This window comes from Tenrec ecaudatus, chromosome 1 (genome assembly GCF_050624435.1).
Source record: "Tenrec ecaudatus isolate mTenEca1 chromosome 1, mTenEca1.hap1, whole genome shotgun sequence".
Taxonomy (NCBI): domain Eukaryota; kingdom Metazoa; phylum Chordata; class Mammalia; order Afrosoricida; family Tenrecidae; genus Tenrec; species Tenrec ecaudatus.
In genome coordinates, this window is record NC_134530.1 from 213,913,441 (window position 1) to 213,921,194 (window position 7,754).

The 7,754-nt window shown below is 38.9% G+C and overlaps 1 non-coding gene across 1 annotated transcript; it reads left to right on the forward strand.

Moving 5' to 3' along the window:
* Positions 1-1,981: 1,981 nt before the first annotated feature.
* On the forward strand, positions 1,982-2,116 carry LOC142437740 (small nucleolar RNA SNORA42/SNORA80 family). The gene has a single exon (XR_012782265.1). It is a non-coding gene; the product is annotated as a small nucleolar RNA SNORA42/SNORA80 family (small nucleolar RNA).
* The last annotated feature ends 5,638 nt before the right edge of the window (positions 2,117-7,754 follow it).

A 7,754-nucleotide genomic window follows, 5' to 3' on the forward strand; every position in this document is an offset into this window, starting at 1 on the left:
GTCCATATTTAAAATCAAGAGAGATATAAACTTGAGATTAAGATGAATTTTTTAATTAAAACTTTGTATCACAATTTTAAAGGAATTAAGGTTAATAGAATTGAATAAAAATCAAAATTCCAAACTACATTGGATATCTATTTAGTGAGGTGATCTGACTGGAAATATGGCAAAATACATTTTTTCTTCTCATTTCTGAAAGAAAGATGCTTTAAAAGAAATGTTAAATAAACAATTTGAAACTAAGTACACCAAGGTAGTACTTTATTCTAAACACAACATTTAACAATGGCTATTAAATGTGGATATTTTTATCTATTCCTTAAATATGGTTATTCAGATTCGGAGAATTTTTCCTCTAACTTTTCCAAAATGGTTTGTGGCACATACTCTAAAGGATGATTTCTAAGTTATTACATAGGACTTGACAGGATTTTCTTTCCTAATTTTGCTACGCTCTTCCATGATGTTAAAGTAATTAAGCAAAGATAACAGAAGTAAGGTTGGAAGCTCCAGGGAGCATTTCTTTATAAGCAGTCAGGCGTTATGAGGACTATAACTATTCTTGTCCCTGTCTTTGCTAGCCGTCAGGACTCACTTCCGCGCTTCATGCTTCTCCTGGAAAAACATGTTCAAGTCTCCCATGAACTCTTTTGCAACCACCGTCTCCTCCTTCTGTCTTTCGGGTAGCTCAGCCGAACACATTCCTAGGGATGCATGACTTTTCACACCTATTTCTTCCGGACTGTACTTATCAAGTAATCATTGTGGAGAAGAGTGAAGGAAACATAAAACTCGTGGAGATTAGTGTTTCTATAAATGCATGATCATCTATTTCAATTGAAGACTTAATGCTGTTAAATAATTCTACTCCCATTCTGGTTTCTGTTTCTCTTTTCCCCTATTTTGAATAGAACTCTGACCCTTTGCAAAATGTACTGGGTGTCTCACATAGCTGCCTCAGGACAGTACCCTAATTACCTGGACTCTTAACTTTCTTCTAGAAACATAGATGAGACAGGAGAGACTTCTAGATTTTAACATAATATAATCAAGAACATACACAAATATACTCTTAAAAGCAACAAGTATTTTTTAGACACAGCTAGAATAAAGGTTCCTTAGTGGCATGGCAGGGGAAGAGGGTGAGAGGTGGGTAAGTGGGTAAGTGGGCATCAAGGAGTTCAGGAAGGAAGAAAATGTTTTGAAATTGATTTTAATAGCAACTGTGCAATACTGTTTGCTGTGATTGAACTATATAATAGTTTGATGTCTGAATTAGCTCTCAATACAATGGTTTTGGGTGTGTGTGTGGGGGAAATTCCTGAAAATAAAAGCAAAGGTATTTTTTAAATGAAACTATAATTACCCAACCTATAAAGTTATTTTACTAAAGTTCTAAGTGTGCAAAACAACTACTATTAATAATTACAATGAAATTATAATGACAATACTTAAAGATAAATCACTCAAATGCCATTTGGTCTATCAACAAAGGATTACAAAAGGCTAATAATAATTCCAGGTTAGAAAGACAAAAAAGTTGTAGAAGGAGAATTAAAGAAGACAGGTATTTGAAAATGATTATAAACTTTTCCTTTTAATAGAGTTTGCAGACAGTTGAATCAAAGGCATCCACCAGATCACATGCTCTGGATTTCAACAATACTTGGAACAAATTCACTGATAATACCATATGGAGAGATGAGAAAATATAGACTTTAAAAAATATTCAAATGTCATGAATTTATAGAGAACTCAATATACATTTGCACACCCACAAGTGAGGACTAGAAAGAACTAACTTTCAATTTAGGCTGGAAAACTCTTCTAACAACAGGCTTTGGCCAACATGGGGATAAATCTCCCACCTTAACAATATTTTCTATTTCTTAAATTAGCAAAGGGAGACTGAGAACTTACTCTCACATGAAGGTGGCAGTATCAATTCCTAAAACGTTATATAAATTCATCATTTCATGCATGGGTTCCGATTTGTGGCAGGTCCAATCCCATGGGTCTCTCGGAGTGTCCCATGCGAAAGCAAACTGTCACCCCAAACCATTGCCCGGCTTTACCCCCATGGGCTTCAAGCACTCAAGTGGGTTGCACAGTGAGAAAAATAAAATAAATTCATCATTTCTTTTCAAGGTGCGGATGTATATTCTGACAACCCTGGTGTTACCGGTTCCTATGTTGGGGAAACCACAACTGCTACCTCGAGGAGCATTAAACCATTCTCAGAGTTGATTATATAATATATGTAATTAAATATTCTTAATTTAACAATATAAAGAGTAAATCTTATAGAAAGAAGGCTGTATAGTGTATCTATGTATTCCTTGTTTTCTTGCTATCAAGATGGATTGTTCAAAGGGCAAAAAAAATCAGAAAGCAAGGGAAACAAGAGGGAAAGGAAATTTTAAGAGAGCTAGTTAATAGAGAAAAGGTTTATCCATGATTGCTGCTGAGTGCCATCAAGTTGATTCTGACTTTAGAGGACATAGAACAACTGATCCATGGAGCTTTCTAGGCAGTAATCTATGGGAACGATTGTTAGGTATTCCTCAAGAACCCACTAGATAATTTCAAATTGTTGATCTTTCTATTCGTTGATCAGAGCTTAACCTTTGTGTCACTATAATTGTACCAAAAACTCTGCTTATATCATTAAACAAAGGCACTCTGGTGGTGCTGTAGGCTAAACATAAGACTACTAGCCAAAGGTTTGGTGGCTATCTGTTCCTATAAAGAGTGACCGCTTGTGAAACTTCAGACAGATTCACTGTGGGTCAGAATCACCTTTAGGACAATGCGTTTGGTTTGGGGCTTTATTGAATAAGCTTAACATCAGAATTTGGGATCTATTATGCTTATATTCACTTCAGTTCAACACCAACAATCCTTTGTATTCATTGCCCTGTGTCAGGACTGTGGAATGTGAACACAGGATACAGTCCCTACTTTCAAAGAGCCCTGGTGGCATAGTGGGTTATGTATTGGCGATTAACCATAAGGTCAGTAGTTCAAAACCACCAGGTGCTCTTAAGGAGAAAGATGAGGCTTTCTACTCCCTTAAAAATTATAATCTAGAAACCCACAGGGTCCATTCTACCCTGTTCTATAGGGTCGCAATGAGTCATAATCAACTTAATGGCAGTGAATTTTCAAATGCTCATGGGTAAAACAGACAACAACGGACCCTTCTCTCATACTGTGAAAGGTGCTGTACCATAAATGTATGCACATACTATGGACAGACGGAAGGGAGACATCATCAAATCTAAGGAGAGGAAAGTCGGAGAGAGCTTCCTGAAGGCGATGACCAGGAATGTCAGTGGCTCAACCAGAAAGGGTGGGGATGAGTATCATAGTCTTGGCAGAGGAAGAGTTAACTAATCACAAAGAGAGGAGAGAGAGAGAGAGAGAGAGAGAGAGAGAGAGAGAGAGAGAGAGAGAGAGAGAGAGAGAGAGAAACACAAACATTTTACTTGAAAACACCAACTAAATATGTATCATGGAACATAATATGAATTTCACAATAGAACATGCTTAGTATTATAGGAATGAAAGAAATTATAGAGGAGCTGTATAACCAGATTAAAAATTTAGGTTCATCCTTAACAATAAACGAGGGAAACAAAAAATGCCTTTTTGGTACATTATTCTGTAAATAGTTTGAAACAAACAAGAAGCAAGTTTTGAGACAGGAAGACAAGTTAGATGTAGGCCATTTTCTTCATCCAGGAACCTAAGATTATCACTTGCACCCAAATAGTGGTAAAGATGAGGATGGGAAGTGCAAGTTCCAGAAATATTTGAGAGGTATGATTGACTCTACTCGATGCTGGAATCAGAGACCAGGAACGAAGTAGACAAAGGCTCAAGACCAATGCCACAGTTATGGCCTTGACAATTTACTAAATAGAGGTATTGCAGTAAGCGGGAGTGTGTGTGTGAGGTGTGTGTGTGTGTGTGTGTGTGTGTGTGTGTGTGTGTAAGTGCACGTGCAGGCAAAAGAAATAAATTTAATTTTTAATATTCTATTTTAATAAGGCTACATATGAGCCTGAATTGTTAAGGAGAAATTCAAGAAAAGATGTGGATTGAAGGGGGGAAAAAAAGATGTGGATTGAGAAAAGCCAAATGTATCTGGTGGGACTTAAGTAATGCAAACTTTTGTTATTGGCCAGAAGTAAGGACAAAAGCCTGTGCATGAGGGCAAGCGTAGTGGTCACAGCATTGACTTATAACCAAGGGAAGTGGATTGATGAAAGTCAAGGAACTGACTGTTGGAAGGAGGAATGGTTGGTATTACTGCTACAGAGATGCCTGGTAAAATACAATGCTGAAACATTCATGTGCTCACTGGATTTCCAGATTACACTAATTAGAATGGAATTAGATGCCAATTTGCAATAAATTGAGGCATTATCTCTTGAGTGGTTTTAATTTACTTAGGCAGTTTCTTTCTTGATTTGTCTTTTTGCTATCTTTACAAAACCAAAATTTTAGTTTACTCGCCCTTTATGTTCCCCAATCCATTGAATTTTGTTTTGTTTGCATTGATTTCTTCCATTTTTCCTTTTGTTTCACTTTAGTGCTTTTCTTTAGCTTTTCTTTGAGGTGGGCTTATTCCATTTAGTATTTTTATAAGAATTGATACATTTTTACAGCTAGCCATGTTACTGTGTGCATTATTTTAGTGAGTCCTGGTGGTATAATAGGAGCCCTGGTGGTGTAATAGTTGTGTGTTGAGCTGCTACCCACAAGGTCAGCAGTTTGAAACCACTATTGCTCCACACGAGAAAGACAAAGTTTTTAAAGAAAGTCTCAGGGGCAGTTCCAACCTGTCATGTAGGATGACAATAAGCTGGATTTTATTTGATGGCAGTGGGTTTGCACTTTTGGGGTGTAATGGGTTATACATTGGGCTTCTACCTGCAAGATCAGCAGTTCAAATCCACCAGCACCTCTGTGAGGCAAAGATAAGGCTTTCTGCTCCTATAAAGATTTATACCTCAGAATGCCAAAGAGGCAGTTCGATTCTCCCCTGAAGTCAACTCCATAGGAGTGGTTCAGTTTGAGGTTAACCATGTTTTAACCATTCACCCTAAGTTCTGATATGTAATACTTTCCTATATTGTTTTCCAGGAAGCATGCTTCCAAGAGGCATTCCAGCTCTGCTTCTGTTTTTCTAGCAGTCTACTATGCTTTCAGAATTCTTCACCGGCACCATGATTCATATGCACCCATTCCTCTGCAGTCTTCGATATTCAGTGTCCAACTTTCACATACACATGAGTCTATTTTAAATACCATGACTCAGATCAAGCCCACCTTAGTCTTGAACTTCAGCACTTTAAAGAGGTCTTCTACGATAAATTTTCCCAATGCAATATATTGTTTGATTTCTTGACTTCTGTTTTTGTGAGCATTGATTGTGGATCCAACCAAGATAAAATCATTCACAACTTCAATCTTTTCTCCATTTATCATGATGTTGACTATTGGTCCAGTTATAGGGATTTGGTCTTCTTAGCTAGATGGCCGCTTGTTTACCTTCAAGCTTTTAAGACCCCAAATGCTATATCTTTTGATAGCCAGGCACCATCAGCTTCCTTCACCACATTTGCTTATTCACCCACTTTGTCTTCAGCAGTTGTGTCAAGACAGTGAGCATCATAGAATGTCAATTTAATAGAAGAAAGTATTCTTGCATTGAGGGAGTACATGAGTGGAGGCCCAATGTCCTTCTGCTACCTAAATACTAAACCTATAAATATATGCACATAGATCTATTTCCCCATCCTCATATATAAATATATTTACATATATACATGCCTTTAATTTAGACCTCTATATTTTCCCTTTGTCTCCTAGTTCTTTCCTCTATTTCCTTTGCCTTTCCTCTTGTCCCACCATCATGCTCAATCTTCACTTGGGTTTCAGTAATTCCTCTTGGTTACATTACCCTTGATCACACCCTACCAGGCCTCCTATACCCTTCTCACCACCGATTTGGATCACTTGTTGTTTCCTTGTCCCTGGGTTTGTTAACACCACTTCCTTTCCCCCCACATCCCCGTCTCCCATGTGCCCCTGGAACTGTCGGTTCCATTGTTTTCTCCTCTACATTGTTCATCCAGCCTATCTTATTTAGACAGATGTGCGGAGATAATAACATGCACAAAAACAAGACATAGCAAAACCAAGCAACAATATACAACAAAACAACAACAAACCAATGACAAAAAATCAAAACAAAACACAACCACAAGAAAGAAAAGCTCGTAGTTAGTTCAAGGACTATTTGTTGGCTTTTAGGAGTGTTTTCCAGTCAAGTCTGTTGGAGCACCAAGCCCTGACCCCAAAGTCCACCTTCAGCACTCCCTGTGGACCTTGCCTCTCCATTCCCTTGCTGTTCTGTTGCACCTCCTTAGTGTTTTGCCTCGATGTGGTGGGATCAGATCAGGCGCAATTCTGACACCTTGTCTCCAGTATTGTCCCCTGTAGGGCTATGGGTCAGTGATGGATATTGTGTCTCATAGTAGGGCCAACCATGTGATCCTCTCTGTGGACTTGCTTCTCTGAGTGGGGACATCATTCTCAAGGCCTGGTGAGCCAGGATGTGCTCCACTCTCTCCTTCCCTCCCCCTTCATCTGCTCCATGTGCTCTGATCAGACATGGCCCTCTCCTGGAGATGCAGATTCAGTGTCATCCTCTGAGATTAATTCTTCTGGGGGGAGGGGCAGGTGTCCACGTATTAGCTGGAACTGGGGCCAGCCCCTCAGACCTCTCCACTGGTTCCCTACCAGCATGTTGCATTCACATCTTGGAGCACTGGGTTGGAGTCTGGTCCCTCTTTCCCTGTGGAGGATGTAAACAATACCCTCCCCTTGGGTGGGTTAGTGCCCTGTGCCCCCACTACCCATTTTTTTCTTTTCCCCACCTCGGAATGATTACATTTGGTCACAAAATCTGCCCCTTCTCTAATGGAAGGGTCATCACCCATCTTGCCGAAAAACACCTCCTCTGCCCTATTTCTACCTCCACACACCCTTGTTGTTTTTGTCTGTTTTTCACCTTGCCTTTTTTTTCTCCACCTGCTCCTGTCTCAATTTCACATTTAATGACACTGCTTCTTTCAAGATAATCAACAATATCCAAACGGAGACCTGGTGGAGCAAAAGTTAGTACGTGGGTGTTAATTCAAAGTATGGAGTTTCAAATCCTTTCACATGGGTTGCCTGATTCATAACAGTAGCAAAATTACAGTTATGAAGTAGAAACAAAAATAATTTTATGGTGGGGGGGGTGGTCACCACAACATGAGGAACTGTATGAAAGGCCCGAGGCATTAGGAAGGTTGAGAACTACTGCTCTGTGGGGTAGTTCTGGTCTGTCATATGGAATCACTGTGAGTTCAAATCCACCCAACAGCATCTCACAGCCATGGCAGCAGCAGCAGCAATACCCAAAGAGCTTTCTCAGCCCCCATCTCTTTAACCAGTCTTATCAGTTCATTTCAGTTGTGTTTTTGTTTCTTTCTTTCTTCATATCTAGTCACTAAACTTCAGATTTCCTGAAAGCTTGAACTATAACTACTCTCCTGAACAACATATCTATGACTTTAGTTTTAATAATATTGTTATAAACATTTAAGAACACTTAATAATCATTTACATAATGATTATTCAAATTACTCCCAGTATTCTATTCTACATCCCGGCTTCTAGACTTACCGTTTGCG